We start from the raw sequence: 18,525 nt of genomic DNA on the forward strand, positions 1-18,525 counted from the left end.
TGCTCCATCATATCCCTATTGTCGGTTTTTGTTTCAAAGATTTAAAAGTAGTCATTTTATTGTCAATGACAAGGAGGACCAATGCACTGTAAGACTTATTAGACGAAAATCCAGATCAGACTCTCGAAGAACTTTTAAGAAATTTAGCAGTTAATAAAAAATCTACTGTCATCAGGCATTAACATGATCCTAATGATCCAAAGGAACATTACGATTTCACTGCTTGTTACGCAAAAAAAGAGGAACTTTCTGTGGCGTAATGTAACTGGCCATGAAGTGGTTACTATAACCACCATTGTCGCGAAAAAGACCAATTATAGCGAGTAGCAAACTCAAAGTAATCCTCTTGAATTGGAATATTCGGCCACGCTTTGTTAAGGATACCCAGTTCCAGCCTTCTGCCGTACTCACAGAACTCACCAGATACAGTACCTGATTATCGCTTGTTGGCATGGTATAGAAAGATTCCCAAAATTTATAGAAAATGATGGAAAATATTTCTATTAGTGTATAATGTGTAAATTTTTCTCAATATATGCCTTTCCAAATAACTACAATATTATTTACAGAAATAAACTAGAACTATTGATGCTACTATATTTAATTTAAGGAAATTCGTCATCACACATTCAACAGAAATAATTGTGTCTGGCACCAGTATTTTTAGTACTTTTAGTACTTCAATTACGTAGCCGAAGATGGTTTTAAAAATTTATATGTCTAGCAGTTAAAACACATTTCTAAATATACTTTCCCATAGCTTAAATGAGTATTTACTTGTGGAAAATAAAAGAGAAAGGGGGCATGTATTTTTGTCCCAAAAAGCTCTCAAAAAGTCATATTACTATAGAATCAATTAAACGCGTCTATAATATTCACAAAAACAAAAAAGATTCAAGCCAAGAAATACAGTATTACTATTATGGATGTCCTGGAGATATATAAAGATTCAATTTTAAATCAAGGCTAATATCCTGTAAAGTATATATAGGTATATAGAAAAGATATCGTTTTTGATACCTTTCTGATAATCGAAAAAATTCCTGATACAGCGAAATAAAAATATTGATCAAAAATATCGATATATTGACAAAAAGCGTAACAAAAAGTCATATTTCTGTAATATATTGGATTATTGAAAATACATCGTTTTAGTACACTGTTGATACTCGGAAAAAATATTGATACAACGATATTTTTTGACAGAATGGCCTTCGATTGATTCCAATTGCAACAATCGCAGATTATAGACAATATACTCAAATAAAACGAGTACAATTCACACGGTTAAATAATATTGTCACAAATCGTTGATTATGATAACAAAATTGAATTAATATATATATATATATATATATCAACGTTCCCGCCCACTATACTAGATAAGGATTCCAAACAAAGAGACAACCCAATTGACGTTATAATGTAAGTCCCTATTTTGAGTATAAATCCGCAAATTAAATTTAAGAGAGACATTCTCCCTTCATCATTGCCCCTAAAGTTTTAAGTTCTTCAAGAATTTTAATACCGCCTGGCGAAGTTTTCAGAATTTATTCGCGCTGGTATTATTTTTTGTCATGTAATTAAAAACAAATTTACGGAATATAATACTAGGGTATAATTAAATCAATTGCGCAAGTCGTTATTTATGTTAAATAATTATTGTTTATATCCTAAGTGCTTATAAATAAACACTGACGTCACTTTCGCAATCAACAGAAATGTTAGATAATTAATGCATCTGAATCTACTACTATACCAGGATTTTATTTACGTTTTATAGGCGTTTAACTGTATCTGTACTATAGTAATTAGTCATTTTTATTTTTAAATAAATTATTCATTCTTAAATAACAGGTCAATTGAAAAGTCCCCGGCCTGGCATTGTAAAAAACATTTTTTTGGCCCCTTCAAGGGTGATACACTGAATTATAGCGACCCTCAAACTTTTCGATGCCTTGTCCTTTGCTTCAAAATAGGCCTCAATTTCGACGATCACCTCTTCATTCGATGAAAATTTCTTCCCAGCGAGCGTTCTTTTGAGATCTGAGAACAGGAAGTAGTCGCTGGCGGCCATATCTGGACAATACGGTGGATGAGGAAGCAATTCGAAGTCCAATTCATGGATTTTTGCCATCGTTTTCACTGACTTGTGATACGGTGCATTGTCTTGGTGAAGCAGCACTTTCTTTTTCGTCAAATGCGGCCGTTTTTTCGGGGATTCCGTCCTTCAAACGGTCGAATAACGCTATGTAATAGTCGCTGTTGATGGTCCTTCCTTTTTCAAGGTACTCAATGAAAATTATTCCATGCGCATCCCAAAATACAGACGCCATAAATTTGCCAGCCGACTGTTGCGTTTTCCCACGCTTTGGAGCGGGTTCACCGTGTGCAGTACACTCGGATGACGGTCGATTGGACTTCGGAGTAAAATGATGGAGCCATGTTTCATCCATTGTCACATATCGAAGCAAAAACTCGGGTTTATTACGCTTCATCATCTTCATACACTGCTCCAAATCATCGATTCGTCGTTGTTTTTGGTCAAAAGTGAGATCGCGCGGCACCCACTTTGCACAGGCCTTTCTCATACCCAAATATTCGTGAATGATATGATGTACACGTTCGGTTGATATCTTTAGAGTGTCTGCTATTTCATTCAATTTCAATTAACAATCATTCAAAATCATTTTGTGGATTTTTTAAATGTTTTCGTCGGTAATAACCTCTTTTGAGCGTCCACTACGTTCACCGTCTTCGGTGCTCATTTCACCACGTCTAAACTTAGCATACCAAATCTTGATGGTTGATTTTCTTGGAGCAGTGTCCGGAAACTCGGCATCAAGCCAAGTTTTTGAAACAACTGTATTTTCGTAACAAAAGCAATATTTTATCAACACGCGAAATTCCTTTTTACCCATTTTTTTTTCACAATATCAAAAGTTGCTTCACTCAAAATACTATAATTCACAAACTAATGATCCGACAGCTGTCAAAGTTATACACACACAGTCATATATCTTTTGTAGTTTAGTTTGTTATATTAAATAAATATTAAAAAATTTACAGACTAATCAAAGTGACTAATATTAATGAATTCATTCACGCCCATGTTTTGTATACTAAGCTTCCTGCATAGAATTTCGTCTAGTTAATGTGAATACTTCCTGGGTTAAACTTATTAAACCATATTGTGAACTCCTTTTTTAATCATAACCATTACAACTGTAACCAAATATGATAGTGACGAGTGTAGATTTTAGAACAATGTTGAAGCTTATTATTCGAAAAAAAAATCTTTTCATTTCCTTTTGTTTTAAAATTGGAAATCTTCGCATCAGATAGGACTCCAAAATGTATTTCCTTGGCATTAACAGATGCCAACATTTCAATATACATATATAGCATTAACTCCAAGTCACACACTATTGAGGATCAACTAATCTAATTGAAATTATAGTTCTTAAAAAATAATAATAAATTAGTGATATATTATAAAAACTATAAACATAAATACAACTACTGCTACAGACAAATACTACCCCGATACAGATTAATAGTGTCATATTCTTTTACTAGGTCATACCTGATTAATAACAAGGATCAATAAATTATTAATTAATTATTCTTATCCTTTTATATATTCTTGATTAAACATAGTTTTAACGTTACTGTTACACATGTGCGTATGTATAGTGTAAAAAAAGTTTGAGAGGTTTTAGGCGTCTAATTTATTAAAGGGTTAACTGACTCTTAAAGACAGCAATATATGTTTAAAAAAGTCGTAAGACGTTAGAAGAGAATAGCTATGTCATAAATTAAGAAAATACGCAAAGGATGGAGAGAGCAATATCCTCATTGTGGTAGCAAAACCTTGAAAAAGTACATGCGCTCGAATATCTTAACCTTCAGTTAACCACCGAAGTATGAAAGTTACAGTTGGATGTGTTTTTCATCTTTTAAAAGTATGTAAATACCTAGGGTGAATAGAGATATTTGGCCCAATATCGTAAACTATTAATAGAGGCCAAATAAACATTTACACTAAGAGTCCTCATGAATCTTCTTCATAAATCTTCGGTCGAAATAAATGAGTAATCAGTCAATTCCGACCAAAAAGATCTACAAGAAGACCTACAAGACATAACATATCAACTGAGTGTTGCTACTATATTGCATGGTGTTCATATTATGTTGTCTATCTCTAAAACACCCATTAATTCATCATGTGGCGACCGCCACGACCCTTTAGGCCACCACCAATTCACCATCAACAACTACAAAGGTTGGCAACGCCGGTGGATTGGTACCATGCAGTTCCAGGGTATAAAAGACCATCAGGACGACGTCTCGCTCTCTTTTCTTATCACCGTCCCCCTGTAACAGTACCACTTCCACAGCGCTACCGTACTTCCTTCGCCTTAACCTAATATCCTGTCAATCCTCCCATCGACCACATGTATCAATCGTAAGTTAAAATAAACAACTTTGATTCAACCAGTGTTTTTAGTTCCCGTGCAAATTCCTTCCAAAAATAGTAGTGAGTGTTCTGACAAATAATCGTAGCGGCAGCCACACATTTCGACCGACCGACCGATCCGACGAGCATTCCTACAATTGGACAGGGGGACGGTGATAAGAAAAGAGAGCGAGACGTCGTCGTGATGGCCTTTTATACTCCAGAACTGCATGGTACCAATCCACCGGCGTTGCCAACCTTTGTAGTTGTTGATGGTGAATTGGTGGTGGCCTAAAGGGTCGTGGCGGTCGCCACAATCATATATTTATTATTAGTACCAAAAATAACTGACGCAGTATTACTAGCATCATCTTTAACTGTCAAATTAACGTTAAACATTACGAAGCAACACCGAAGCACTTTACGTAACGAGGCAATAACGAAATAAATAATGCATGCTCCTGTTGGTAAACATCTCGTGTGCTCCGTTAATGTCTCGCATTGGTCGCTGAGTTTTTTCGTACATCGAGTTTAAGAATGGCCGGCCTTATTAGTCGATACACAACAAGAGTGACATATCAATTCAAAACGCGCCGATGAATGAGTCTTGTTTTTCCATAATGAGGACATGTCTACGACGATCACCGCCGGCATACGAATCGCCGGTTGGCGTGTCTTGCGTCGATTGTTTAAACAATTGAACAGTTAAGCGTAACGTATTTTCGTTCTAGGAAGCGACGGTTCGAACGATCAATCAGAGACGCTCGGCTTTTTCGCCTCGCGAATCACCATCAAGTTATTGTCCACATCCAATCAGCTGGACTACGATTTCGTGACTATTATTCTGATTTTTTGAAGTGTGATAAAAAACTATTGTATTAGGAATACAATCAAAATGGAAGATAATTAGTTGAAACACGTGTAATTATATTGGGGTTATGAAGACGTGATCCACATTATTTCCAGCATTCATTCAACAACGCTCTAAAAATAGTCATATCATATTTCGCTATCATATCATCATATCGCAGTTTCAATAATAAAAGTTTTGATTCTTCAACCTGTTTTTAAGCTGTAGCTTGAAAAATAAAGAAATGGAACAGAAATATAAGAAAATGTTTTGGTTAATTGGAAGAAAATGGTAACTATCTATCCATAGTATGTTGCTGTTGTACAGAAAAGCTTCAAAACTCACATGGACATAGGGAATAGACATGTTCTGTGGAATCAGCATGCAAGCCTTTCGGAATAAAATCTTAATCTTAAATCTTAATAAAGATGTATGGCAGATGCGCCTAGATATTATGGGAATAATTACTTACTTACACCGAAACTTTCATATACTCAGTTTTACTCAAGAAATCAATAGAATAGCAAAAAGATATAAGGAGATACTCCACTCGCATGTTAATACTGAAGTGTTGCAACTCTTTGACAACATTCAAGCAGGGGACAGACGCAGAAAAATCGAACCATTTGATCTCGTAGTAAAAAAACAACATTGTTAATTAATACATAGAGTTCCGATTACGATATAGACTAAGCAAGGACCGATTGGTTCTTTCACTTAAATACTTAGTTTTAAAGTTATAGTATAAATAAATCGTAGGTTAGTTAGCAAATTAGTAATAACGTGTTTTAATCTCTTCAAATTTGAACTTGTCAAATAATTAGCTGTTTTAATCATTCATATTGATCTATAGTTATCAAATATGTCAAATATATGTCTATAGTTAGATGCAAAAACATATTTAAATACATAAATTGAGTCATTAAATATAACGTTTTATCTACAATTATCTGCAATATGAAATATTTATTATAATATGAAGCAAGGATCAGTAGAATTACCACCTACGGATTCATTTCCATTAATATATATATATATATATATATATATATATATATATATATATATATATATATATAAATCAAGTATATAAATATCAAATCTTATATATAAATCAAGCAATCATAAAAATGTATAGTCACTTACCGGCTAATTGAAATTCGTTTCATGGTTGTACACTCACACTATTATATATTCCTGTAACAAACAAAATCACAATAAGCAAAAGTGAATCCCTTATTATTAGAACACATTCAATGAACCTTACTAACTATTATCTAAACTAGTAGTATTATGTTACTTAATGTTTTTGACAGATATTTTAGCATTTTTTAAAATTCACAGCCTGTGGCAGGATTAACAGTAACAGAGTGGTAACATTCACTCTGTGCAGAAAAACATGATCATCAGTGAATATCAGTATTTAGTAGATCAATAAGCAAAAACAACTTGGACTTAAACTATATCTAATCTATTGGCTTATCGGGCGCGAATTCAAATTATTTTTAGATAACAAGGTTTCAGTCAATACTTACCAATATTACCTCAGTCAATGTTTACCAGTACAATACAGCCTATTTGGTCATATGGAAGCTAACTATGGGGTACTGTTAGCAAGTATATTATAACCATCACACAATGATTTTAAAACAAAGTGTTGCCTCCCAATGTATCTAATAAAGTGGTACAACGCGATGTCCTTGTAGAACCCATAACGAATGCGATTCGGAATGTTTGTGTTAAGCACTTTAAAAAGAGTATTAGTGCGCCCCAATGTGCTCATTAGTCAGCTAAACGTGTGACGTGATAGTGAAGAGCGCAAACTAAAACGTTTAACACCTTCCAATCTTATAGGATATATATATAGATTTTCAAATAACATCCTTTAGTTTGGGACTATCTAATTAAGATAATATTTTATATAGGAGATCACTTAATGATTTTCTACGTGTCATGTACATATTATACTAAGGGTAATAATAAAATAAAAAATTGACAATTAAAAATCGAGGGAAAACCTCAAATTTCAAAGGCACGTACAATGTTTTCACATAGTTTTTATCTAAAGTTATCAAACCTTGGTTTATAATGTTACTGCTGAGCTCATTTGATGAAATATCGTAAATAATTTAATATAAAAGTCAGTCATATCATATGAGATGTCGCAGAAGCATTGCAGGCCACTTCTTCTATGGTGTAATGGTTAGAATGTTAAGCTCATACACAGCGACCGCGGGGTCGATTCCCAACAGGGCAGCAACTCTTTTTCTTCTAGTTGGATTGAGACATTTGTCAATTCACCTAGACTAGGTAGCGGACCCCAGGGCCTGAAGCGTTCCTTATTTGGATCATTGTTTCTTTATTCCTATTTTTCCTCATACGAACTGCACATTTACTGGACCTACCCATTGTAATATTAAATAAAGTAACTGCGTAAATTGTTGAGTAAATATCTAACACTAAAAAGAGAAAAATTAATAAAGAAACTCTAAAAATCTAAAAAATAATCAAACTTTTTAACACAGAAAAAACATTTAAAAAAATATGTATATAATACTTGTTATAATAACTAAATAAAAATAAATAAAAACCTTATTTAACCTATCTATTACACTTATTTTATATTGTACTATATACACACAATTTAGCTCAATACCTACCTAAACCTACCATAAAATACATGTAGTAGAGAGGTTAAAAAAGTTTCTGTTTATTTTTATTTAGTTATTACAACGACTACTATGTACATATTTTATTTTAAAACGTGTCTTTTTATTAAAAATGTAAGTTTGATTATTTTTTACCTTTTAGTGAGTTCCTTATTTATTTTTTGAAGTTGGTTTAATTTTTTGTTAAAAATATTATTACTTACTGGCATTAGTATAGAATACATTCCAAAATGTGTTGATTCCATCATAAAGTATTCTATTCTGAAAGGTTATGTAACAAACGTAGATTTACCTTTGGTATTTTAAAACCAAAATTTGCAAAAAAAACCAATACGCTTAATATACGTACAATATATAGTCATGTACTAAATTATGTTACCTATGAAAGAAACTAGAATATCCATAAACTACCTGTTTTTAGTCTAATAAGATTTATTCCCATATATTTGTTTTACCAAATAACATTATTAAAATATGCCATTAAAATATTATCAGTCACAGTTCGACGTAACTCCACAGAAAAATAAATTTACACCAACACTATACTTTACCTGTAAAACATAGTTAAATTTGTTTTAACAAACCTGTTATCTATGTTATTAAGATAACTTGTAACGTCCTAAACCCAATAAGATTTTAAACAAAAAATATTGTTATCTGTTTACAGCTTTCAATTTACAATACAATAAAACATGAGTGCTGGGTTATATCACAACCGGAGTAATCCTATTTTATCCAAAATATCTATAAATAAATAGTTGCGTCACTCTAATACTGAACAATGTTTCTAGATTACACCGTCAATGCTAAGACCCGAGCTAGATCGTATTAAACAGCTTATACCGAATAATATCCTAATAATCCCTGAATTTGACATTCCCAACGGGTGTTTGATTTAGTCTCTAACTTCCCGGTCAAAATATTTGAATATAAACTAGTATAAAACATTTTAGGGTTTTGTTCGCCTTTGAAGTGTTCTTTTTTCTGTTGTTCAATGAAAGGAATCTTTCTGATCTCAATAATAATTATATTAAATAAAAATTCTTAAACGGTGTACTTAATGCATGATTATATCTTATTAATAGTGGATTACTGTGGCTATGAATTAGTTTTTATAATAAATAATATACAGAATAGACAGAAATGTGTTAGAACAATGGCTTTTGTGTAGAAATAAAATTATTAACAAATAGAAAGTGGTTGGAGAGGGTGTGTGTGAAATTTTGTTGTTAACTTTTTAATATTTGATTTTTTAAATAACAGAAAAATTTATCTGGAACACTCTGAAGACCTCAAAGAAATGCGAAAATTTCATTAAAGTCGGTTCAGCGATTTAGGAGTTTGGTGATATCACCGCGATAAAACTTTAGCACATTAGCGATTTTTCATTTCAACCCTTACAATATTGCTATTGTTGGTTGTCAGGTTGTCCAATTTGACGTCGGTAAATATCTGCAGTAACAGTTTCATTCGGTTTTAACAGCTCGCAATACACTACGTCTTGCATACTCCATATATACACAGAAACATTTTGTGGTCTCAGATATTTGGACATCCCAGCTTTCTGAAAGTTACTTGAGAATTTTGAACTGGATTTTCGTTCAAGATTCAAGAAGTATTGTAATGCATTGTTCTCGTTTTTTAGACCTCCAGGCTGTTCTATGTCTTTAACAACTCGAAATCACTATTTGCGCAAGCGAAACCGACAAATCCCCATACGTTTCTAAAAGTGTTTGATGGGCTTCGGCACCAGATTTCCTCAAACCGAACAAAAAAGTAATAAATGATGATAATGCAACTTAGATCCTTCCATAATTAGCGGATATATAATAATACTTAATGGAAATATATTATTTTATATACAGAAATGTAAAAACCATCAATATAACTGATGGATTAAGTTGTTTAAGACTTAGCTAACTAACAAATTTCTTCACATTTCCTAATATATAAAAATGGGTTGGAGCAAAAGTAATTACGATTTTAGTAATACTTATTCAATGAAGATATTGCAGTACGTTGGAAGAACAAAATAATAATATTCACACCAAGCATTATTCTATCCTATCACCACTCATTTCAACAATGTCATATGACCGAATTGAACATGAAGATAGTCGAAAGTGAAGCAACTCTTTGATAGACAAATCGTATTGTTTTTATGGCGTGAAATTCAAATGCTTTGGGAAATGTATTAAAAGAGAAAAATAATTATTATCAAAAACCGTGTCTGGATACAGGAAAACAGTTAAAGAACAATTGGCGAGGTTCTATATTAAAATTTGCGAATAAATTACCCAAATTAGTTCGTGTGTCAATATAATATTACTGTAATATTTTTTTTCTGTATCGAAGAATGCTCCATAATGGCGGCTTTTACGGAACATAATCAATATGTTCCAGTTTGGCGCAACAGTTGTAATACGATAACAATTGCGGACTGTTAGAATCAATCCGTATAGTGGTAAATCCTTATTAGCGAATCTTTATGTCGATATTACGATCCGTTACAATTCTTCCGACATCTGCGATGGCATTTCATTTAATTATAAAATTAATTAAACGATATAACTATATGAAATACTTAATGGCCTTATGGCTGATGATGTTACTGTATGTGGTATTTTGTAGACACCGATTTCAATAGACCAGAAATGCCAGTCATTTTTTTGATTTATTCATGGAGAGAGGCAGAAATGGAGATAACCAATCAAGCCTTGTACTAACAAAGCGATAACATAACATATTTGACATGTGCTAAAATGATTAATTATGATGTAATTAACAGTAATAAATTGAAAATAGCGCGAAAATAATATATATGTTGGAAAATATTCCTTAGTATTATAGTTGTTTCGTCTTAACTCCACGTTATTTCTGACATTTCTTTCATTTTTCAGGAATAACTAATGATTCAATTTTATTAACAGTCCTAACAATTAATCGGACTTATGCCATAATCTTTTTTGTATTGGGTTGTCATAGTTTTCACCACTATTTATGATATAACGCAAGAACTGTTCTATTTTTGCCCTTGATATTGAAGTCACAGTCCTATAATTAGCATGCGATGCCTCACATCTATAGGACCTCTCAAATTTCGAAGAATGAGACTCGTTCTCAAAGAATATATAAGAATCATTACCCGGACTGGCTACAGCTTTGTGGACACACTACTGCCTGCAGAGGATGGAAGTATTTCATCAGTAAGCTATAAAAAAATAATTGATATACCTCCTACCATCTAGCATTCAATAATATTCACATCTTATTAGCCATGGCCTTTGCCATTATCAAAATAAATTGTACGTTATAATTGTGCTTTTCATAATAAACACAATTTATGTTTACTAACTTTTCAGAAATTACTCCATTACTGTATCTGAATTGTGGTGTTATTTATGTGGATAGTTAATGCTAAGTCCTCTATAAGAGTAGGTGCTGCCATACATCAGAGGTTTCACAATACACTCTTTAGTTTTCCCTCCATGTCCACTATTGTTACAGCTAAAATGTCCGCAATAAAGACACTAAACCTTATAACCTCACTTAATAGCCATGATAAAATCTAACTTATATGCTCAGATTATATATGCCACAGCTAATGTTGAATATTCTTGAATTAGTATCCTAGATCAACAGATTGTCAAAAATTATAAATACGTTATATTATAAGGATATTTTCCCATTTATAGATCATAAAATAGATGGACAATCTGGTGCAATTTGAGTGGGACCTGCTGGAGGAGGAAAATAAGCTTTAACTAATTAAGAATAACATATTTCCTCTATTCTCTCTTTGTAGAGCACAAATATCTATAAATAAAATTAAGAAGGCTGCTGATAACTTAAACAGGATTGAACTCTGTGTGCTAATCGTAAGGAACCAATGTCAGTCGCCAACATTTTAACGAAATGTAGAATCTTAATCATTTAATCACCAAAAGAAGCCGTGGCTTACCTGGATCATTGAAGGATGTATTCTTGCCTTAAAATATCTCCAAATTATTCGAATTCCTCAAGGCATTGGTCTTTTAAATTTTAAAATCTAAATGTGTTATTCAGCATTTATCAATTTTATTGTTTATTTACGTATGTATGTATTTATCTATGTGTTTCGTTGAGATATAACAGGTCAATTGAAAAGTCCCCCGCCTACCATAGTAAAACATATTTTTTTGGTAAAATTAGTTTTTTTTATTCAACATAATTCCCTTCAAGGGTGATACACTGATTATAGCGACCCTCCAACCTTTGCTTCGAAATAGGCCTCAGTTTCAGCAATCACCTTGAGATCTGGGAACAGGAAATAATCGCTGGGACTATATCTGAACAATACGCTGGATGAAGAAGCAATTCAAAGCCCAATTCATGGATTTTTGCCATCATTTTCACTGACTTGTGACATGGTGCTTTGTCTTGTTAAGCAGCACTTTTTGTTTCTTCAAATGCGGTCGTTTTTCGGCGATTTCATCCTTCAAATGGTCCAATAACGCTATATAATAGTCGCTGTTGATAGTCCTTCCTTTTTCAAGGTAGTCAATGCAAAATTATTCTATGCGCATCCTCAAATACAGACGCCATAACCTTGCCAGTCGACTGTTGCGTTTTCCCACACTTTGGAGCGGGTTCATCGTATGCAGTCCACTCGAATGACTGTCGATTAGATTTCGGAGTGAAATGATGGAGCCATGTTTCATCCGTTGTCACATATCGACACAAAAACTCGGATTTATTACGCTTGATCATCTTCAAACACTGCTCCGAATCATCAACTCGTCGTTGTTTTTGTTAAAAAGTGAGCTCGCACGGTACCCACTTTGCACAGAGCTTTCTCATACCCAAATTTTCGTAAATGATATGATGTACACGTTCAGTTGATATCTCTAGAGTATCTGCTATTTCATTCAATTTATATTTACGTGTGTATTACTTTATTTTACATCTATTTCTTACCAAAAATGGTTTATTTCATATGTCTTGCCTGAAGTGATATTGTAAAGTACGACGAACAAATAATAATGGCTATAGGGATGATTTGGTGTGGTTGTGGTAGGTGAACGAAGAATTAGACCTGTAATTCATGCAATTTTCTAAACGAAACTACCTATTTATGGCGCTTTGTGTTATTTTGGCGAAGATTTTTATTGCCATATGCCGCAATATTTTCTTTATAGTCTATTCATTCAGCCAAACCCAAACCACTAAAATGAATAAAAGAAAAGCGTCCAATGCAAGTTCGTAATATTAACCCACAAGAAACGCTTAAAACTTAATTCAAAACTAGTATTATATACTATATATATTAAAGATGTTAATTTTTGGAATTATAAAGGGGATATATGAATATAAATGAAAGAAATTATAAAAGATTCCACTTTTAATTAAATTAAAATTAACTTAAAGGGTTAGGGGTTTTTAAAAGTAAATCGGTATACTACGACTTGACTACGACATCCTGTCAATTGTATCGAAAGTAGTTGAAAAGCGCGTTTAAAGTTTCGTTTGTAGATGGCATCACTCAAACAGCTATATCTCCGAAAGCAATTTGAATTTTGAAAAATCCTCTTAAGGACAAATTACTAAAGGGTTCATTGAAAATGTGCTTTTTTCAGATTTCTTGACTAGAATGCCTACTCTAAAAAATCAAATGTTAACGACTGTAGAAATGTATAAACTGTTCACTGAACCAGACAATTTTAAAATGATTACCTTTTTATTGGTTCTGTAAAACTTACACATTAATAGATATGAAATTTTTGGTCGATTTTCATCAAACTTTCTTACTCGAGTCACATATTGACTCTATTATTTTAGTTTGAAGACATTTTTGCGGAGGATCATATTCGTGGTGGTAATCAACAAATAAAAACCTAGGGTGGTGTCACGATACAAATAAGAATTCGTTTTTTGGGTTTAAATTCATGTACAAATATGCTCAACGAAATTCAACAACTGAATACAACATGGAATAAATTCTAGAATGTCAACAAGACGGTTACTTTTAACGCTATGTAGTTGTGGTTGCTGTTTCAAATTGGTGGATAGCATGAAAATATACCAAAATCAAAGATGGAGAGTGAGATAAAGTGATATATAGTGAGACGTCTAGGCATGGGGTTTGGCCTATATTAGAACAGATATAAACTAAGGAACTAAACATTTTCTTTATGACATAATTAGAATTCTTCAATTATTTTTTTTCTTTTCTTTTCCGAAATTAGTACGAAAAAAAATACGCACATCCCGTCTCATTTATGGCATAGTTGAATTTTTTCTTCATTAGTAATCACACATTCGATGAAAATAATAATAACCAATTACGCCATTGTTACTTTCCACTAACACTAACACTGTAACACTAACACTAAAAGAGAAAATCAATTTTACACTACCACTTGCCAGTATAAATTTATTTAAACTGAACTGATATGTACAGCACGAAAATTCAAACAATTATCTCTGTCATTTTTTCCGTAATATAAAATAGGTTTTTCAGAGTAAAATAAAAGTTTTTGAATTAGTGGATCTTGAATCTTTTAGTTCCTGGACCAACAATACAATGTGGAGTTCGAACTACAGTTCTCGGTGTTAAGCTTACTGACTAGCGAGTGATCAACCTTAAGAGACTACCTCAAAAGACATCCGGTTTTACCTAGTCGACTTACTGGCGTGGCTGGAAAGGTTTTCCTTGTCGCATTTTACTCTTTTGTCTATAGACAATCACAATTATAAACACAATTGAAAAACATTAATTACAACCATGCCCCTGCGGAACCGAACCCGCGTCTATCGCAGCAATAGCTAGGATATTTATATAGTAATCGTAAATTATATAAAAATGCTCCATATTCCACAGGGCATTGATTAAATGTATTCGGTTTATAAGTAAAACACAAAACTAAAAATTAAATAATAAATTCAATAGAAGGTCGACCTAGGATCGATAAAAACAGGTCCCCTCCATCGCATTAGCTGACGGAGTGCGAAGAATCGATTATTATTAATTATTTCATAACTACAGTCCTGCTATTTTTTGCCATTTATTGCGTCCCATATCTAATTATTTTTACATTGTTACAAGCGATGAAGATTTTTTTGTCTAAGATACAGGATGGTTATTAATTTTTCTCCGGTCTTTTTGTTAGTGAACAGCAGATAATAAGATTTTAGATATTGTAACGCGTTTAGTGTTAATTCAAAATAAATGTATTATTTACATTTATACTAAATAATTTTTATTTGTTTCAGGTATGGCACTTAATTGTAAAGGATTTCTAATAATGAGCGCCACTAGCAAGTGTACAATTTTGTTTTCATCATTTCCCTATTGATGGTTTTAGCGGTAAGTAGTGGATGGGATAAAAGGTCCTATAAGTATGAGACAAACTTAGGAATCTATTAACATAACCCCATATAAATATTAATCCATATAAGTATTGGTACGTATAACAAAGTTATTCTCAATATACTATATATCAAATGGGGTCAAATGTTTAAAAGCTGTGATTTTACGTCGAAAGCAAATAACTTTTAAAATTTACGAACACATTCAAAACGCTTGGTTTGAGCATTGAAAGAAAATTATTCGGTTTAGTTGTAAAAAACCACTTGCTTGCTTCTAGCATTTAAACTCCTCCTAACTGGACAACACTGTTTGATTATATTGATTCCACAACTATATGTATTGTGGTATAGTTGCAATAATAAGTAAAATATAGTAAAGCTGTAGATATAAGTTTCATATACATTCTTTACTGTTGTTGAACGTGCATGTTCCAAGTTATGATCTATAAATAGGCTATTAGACAGTCTAAATCTCAACGGAATGGCACCTGGTATAGGTGATATTTCACCTGGATTATTGAAAGAACTGCCACGAAAAGCAATCATCATGTTGACATATATATTTAATGCCTGTTTAAGGCTGAAGCATGTCCCGGAATGCTTTAAAGTTGCACAAATAATTATGCTCAAAAAAACCCGATAAACCTGCAGAACAAGTCGAATCTTACAGGCTTATTTCGCTATTACCTGCGGTATCAAAGCTATTTGAGAAACTAATTTTTAAACGTGTTAAACATTTGGTAACAATACCAGATTTCCAGTTTGGTTTTCGAAATCACCATTCAACAAACGATCAAGTGCACAGAGTAACTGCGGCTATTGAAAGAGCGTTCAAAAAAAAAGAAATACTGCCCTGCAATATTCCTGAATGTCTCACAAGCTTTTGATCGGGTTTGGCATTTGGGATTAATCTGTAAGATGAGCAAATTGTTACCGCGTAACTATTGTCAATTGCTGGAGTCATATTTATTCGGAAGAAAATTTAGAGTATCGTATGAAATGGCGTTCTCGTCATTTAAAAATATCTCGGTTGGAGTTCCACAAGGTAGCGTCTTAGGACCTCTCCTGTATCTGCTCTACACAGCTGACATTCCAACAACAAAAGAAACACTTCTTGGAACCTTTGCTAAGGACACAGTTATTATGGCAAAAGATATATCTCTGCCTAGGGCAATAGAAAAAGTGAAAGTGGCAGTCAACAAAATCTACAAAGGGACAAAAGATTGGAAAATTCAACTTAATAGCTCCAAATCTGTCCACGTTAATTTTGCATTAAGGCGAGGTAATAAAAACTTAATTATATCACTCAATGGATGTCCGACTCCTCAAGCAGAATCAGCAAAATACCTTGAAATCCATCTTGACGGTAGATTAAATTAGAAGCATCACGTTAGACAAAAAACAAAACACATTAGAACCAAAATAAAACAACTATACTGGTTAGTCGGAAGATACTCTCAACTTGATCTAAAATCAAAAAGGTTGATCTATAATACAATTATAAAGCCAATTTGGACCTATGGGGTGCAAATATGGGGTTGCACTAAAAATTCAAATCAGTTAGTCATACAGCGCTGTCAAAACAAGGTTCTTCGATTGATTACCAATGCCTATCGCTATGTAACCAATGAAGAACTGCACGATGACCTGGAAATCAAATGGATTTGCGAAGTTGTGCAGGATTTCGCCTTGAAACACGAAAGAAGATTACTAAATCATATTAACGTCGAGGCAATACAACTGCTGGACAGCGCGCAGGATGTCAGGCGATTGAAACGAACAAAACCATACGAATTTGTGTGAACATTTAGTGTGTATTATTAGTGTAAACTATAGCTATAAGTTAATAATTAATAAATAATTATAATTTTATAATTGAGGAATATATACTGATGTATTTTCTCGCACTCGTCTTGCTTGTTAATGAATCCAAGTACATAGGAAAAGTAGTAATAAATTAATTGTAAATTAAGATTGTACTAAGCGTATCTAATAAAGATGTTATAAAAAAAATCTATCTAATCAAGTATACTAACAAAAGTGCCAATTTGACGAAACACACAATGATGATAGTTCTTGATTTCAACATATACATTTCGTTTTGCATTTTTAACAGTGCGGAAGATTGTAGCCATCTAGAAACCGTAAGAAGAGAAATATTTAGATATAAAGAAAATGAATACCATCCATATAATAAAAATAAATACAATAAAAGAAGTAAACTTTGACCTGGAGACAATAGTTTGTATATTTTAATAATTCTATTTGAAAAATGAACGTATCTGTTTTATTTATATAAACATCGTCACAAAGACAAAAAAAAATTATGTATATTTAATTGAATCGAAAGGACTATGCTATGTTATGATGCAACATTTAATTTGATTAAAACTAGCAAAGAAGATCCAAATAATGCCAAATGACTCATGTGTACTCGAGAAAAACGTAGAGCATGACACAAGACGAAAAGTACTTTGATAGAAAAATATCACAAATCACAAACAATAGTTCCTCTTAATAAAAGTCAATATTTAATAAATCATTTCGTAACTGAACAAGCCGTTATTTTTAAATTAGTCATGGATACTTGTATCACGCACTATTATTAAACATTTATAATATTATTGCTTTATTTGAACAAAGTCTAAATGTCCTTATCTTTGATTGAGATAAATAGTTTCTTGTTATTTATTATTTTTGCAACAACAGATCAGAGAAATTAAAATCTTTCCTGGAAAATGCTTTACACTAAAATTGCATAAACTATTTAAGTGACTGTGAAGTTTTGATTGTGCTTGAATTTTTATGAAATTTACTATGTAACAAATTTAAAAGGAGAAACTTAACATCTCAATAAAATAGTAACATATAACTGAATACTTACATCATAAATTGGTAATCTAGTAGCATTTATAGATAGTTAATAATAATTGGTTCAAAATAAAACATAACTGTATATAAATTGGACTAAGTAAAAGTACAAATTACATATATCGGGAGCCATTACTAAAAAGTAAAAAATAATTTTGCCCGAATTATTTTTCCACAAATATTTGATAAATGGTACCTTTCTAGAAATGATAGTCGCCGCTTGAATTGATTAAGTAACTGAGTAACTGGGATATAAAATCCCAATAAAACAATGATAATATATTAAGTACTTGCACGTAATGGTCACAATTTTCGCCACTCCAAGTTTT

General features: G+C 32.4%; 2 protein-coding genes across 2 annotated transcripts in view; one reads left to right on the forward strand and one right to left on the reverse strand.

Annotated features, from left to right (window-relative positions):
• The window catches only part of LOC143203911 (protein yellow), a 94,311-nt gene extending 87,830 nt beyond the window's left edge, over positions 1–6,481 (reverse strand). The window contains exon 1 of the mRNA XM_076416238.1: positions 6,456–6,481. The gene's annotated coding sequence lies outside the window, so the exon portion shown is untranslated. The remainder of the gene's footprint in view (positions 1–6,455) is intronic.
• Positions 1–18,525, forward strand: part of Arl4 (ADP ribosylation factor-like 4) — an 82,654-nt gene that overhangs the window by 34,954 nt on the left and 29,175 nt on the right. The window lies entirely within an intron of this gene.

The sequence above is a fragment of the Rhynchophorus ferrugineus genome, unplaced genomic scaffold (assembly GCF_030347505.1).
Source record: "Rhynchophorus ferrugineus isolate W39M unplaced genomic scaffold, kcgeb_rfMv2 rfM10, whole genome shotgun sequence".
Classification (NCBI taxonomy): domain Eukaryota; kingdom Metazoa; phylum Arthropoda; class Insecta; order Coleoptera; family Curculionidae; genus Rhynchophorus; species Rhynchophorus ferrugineus.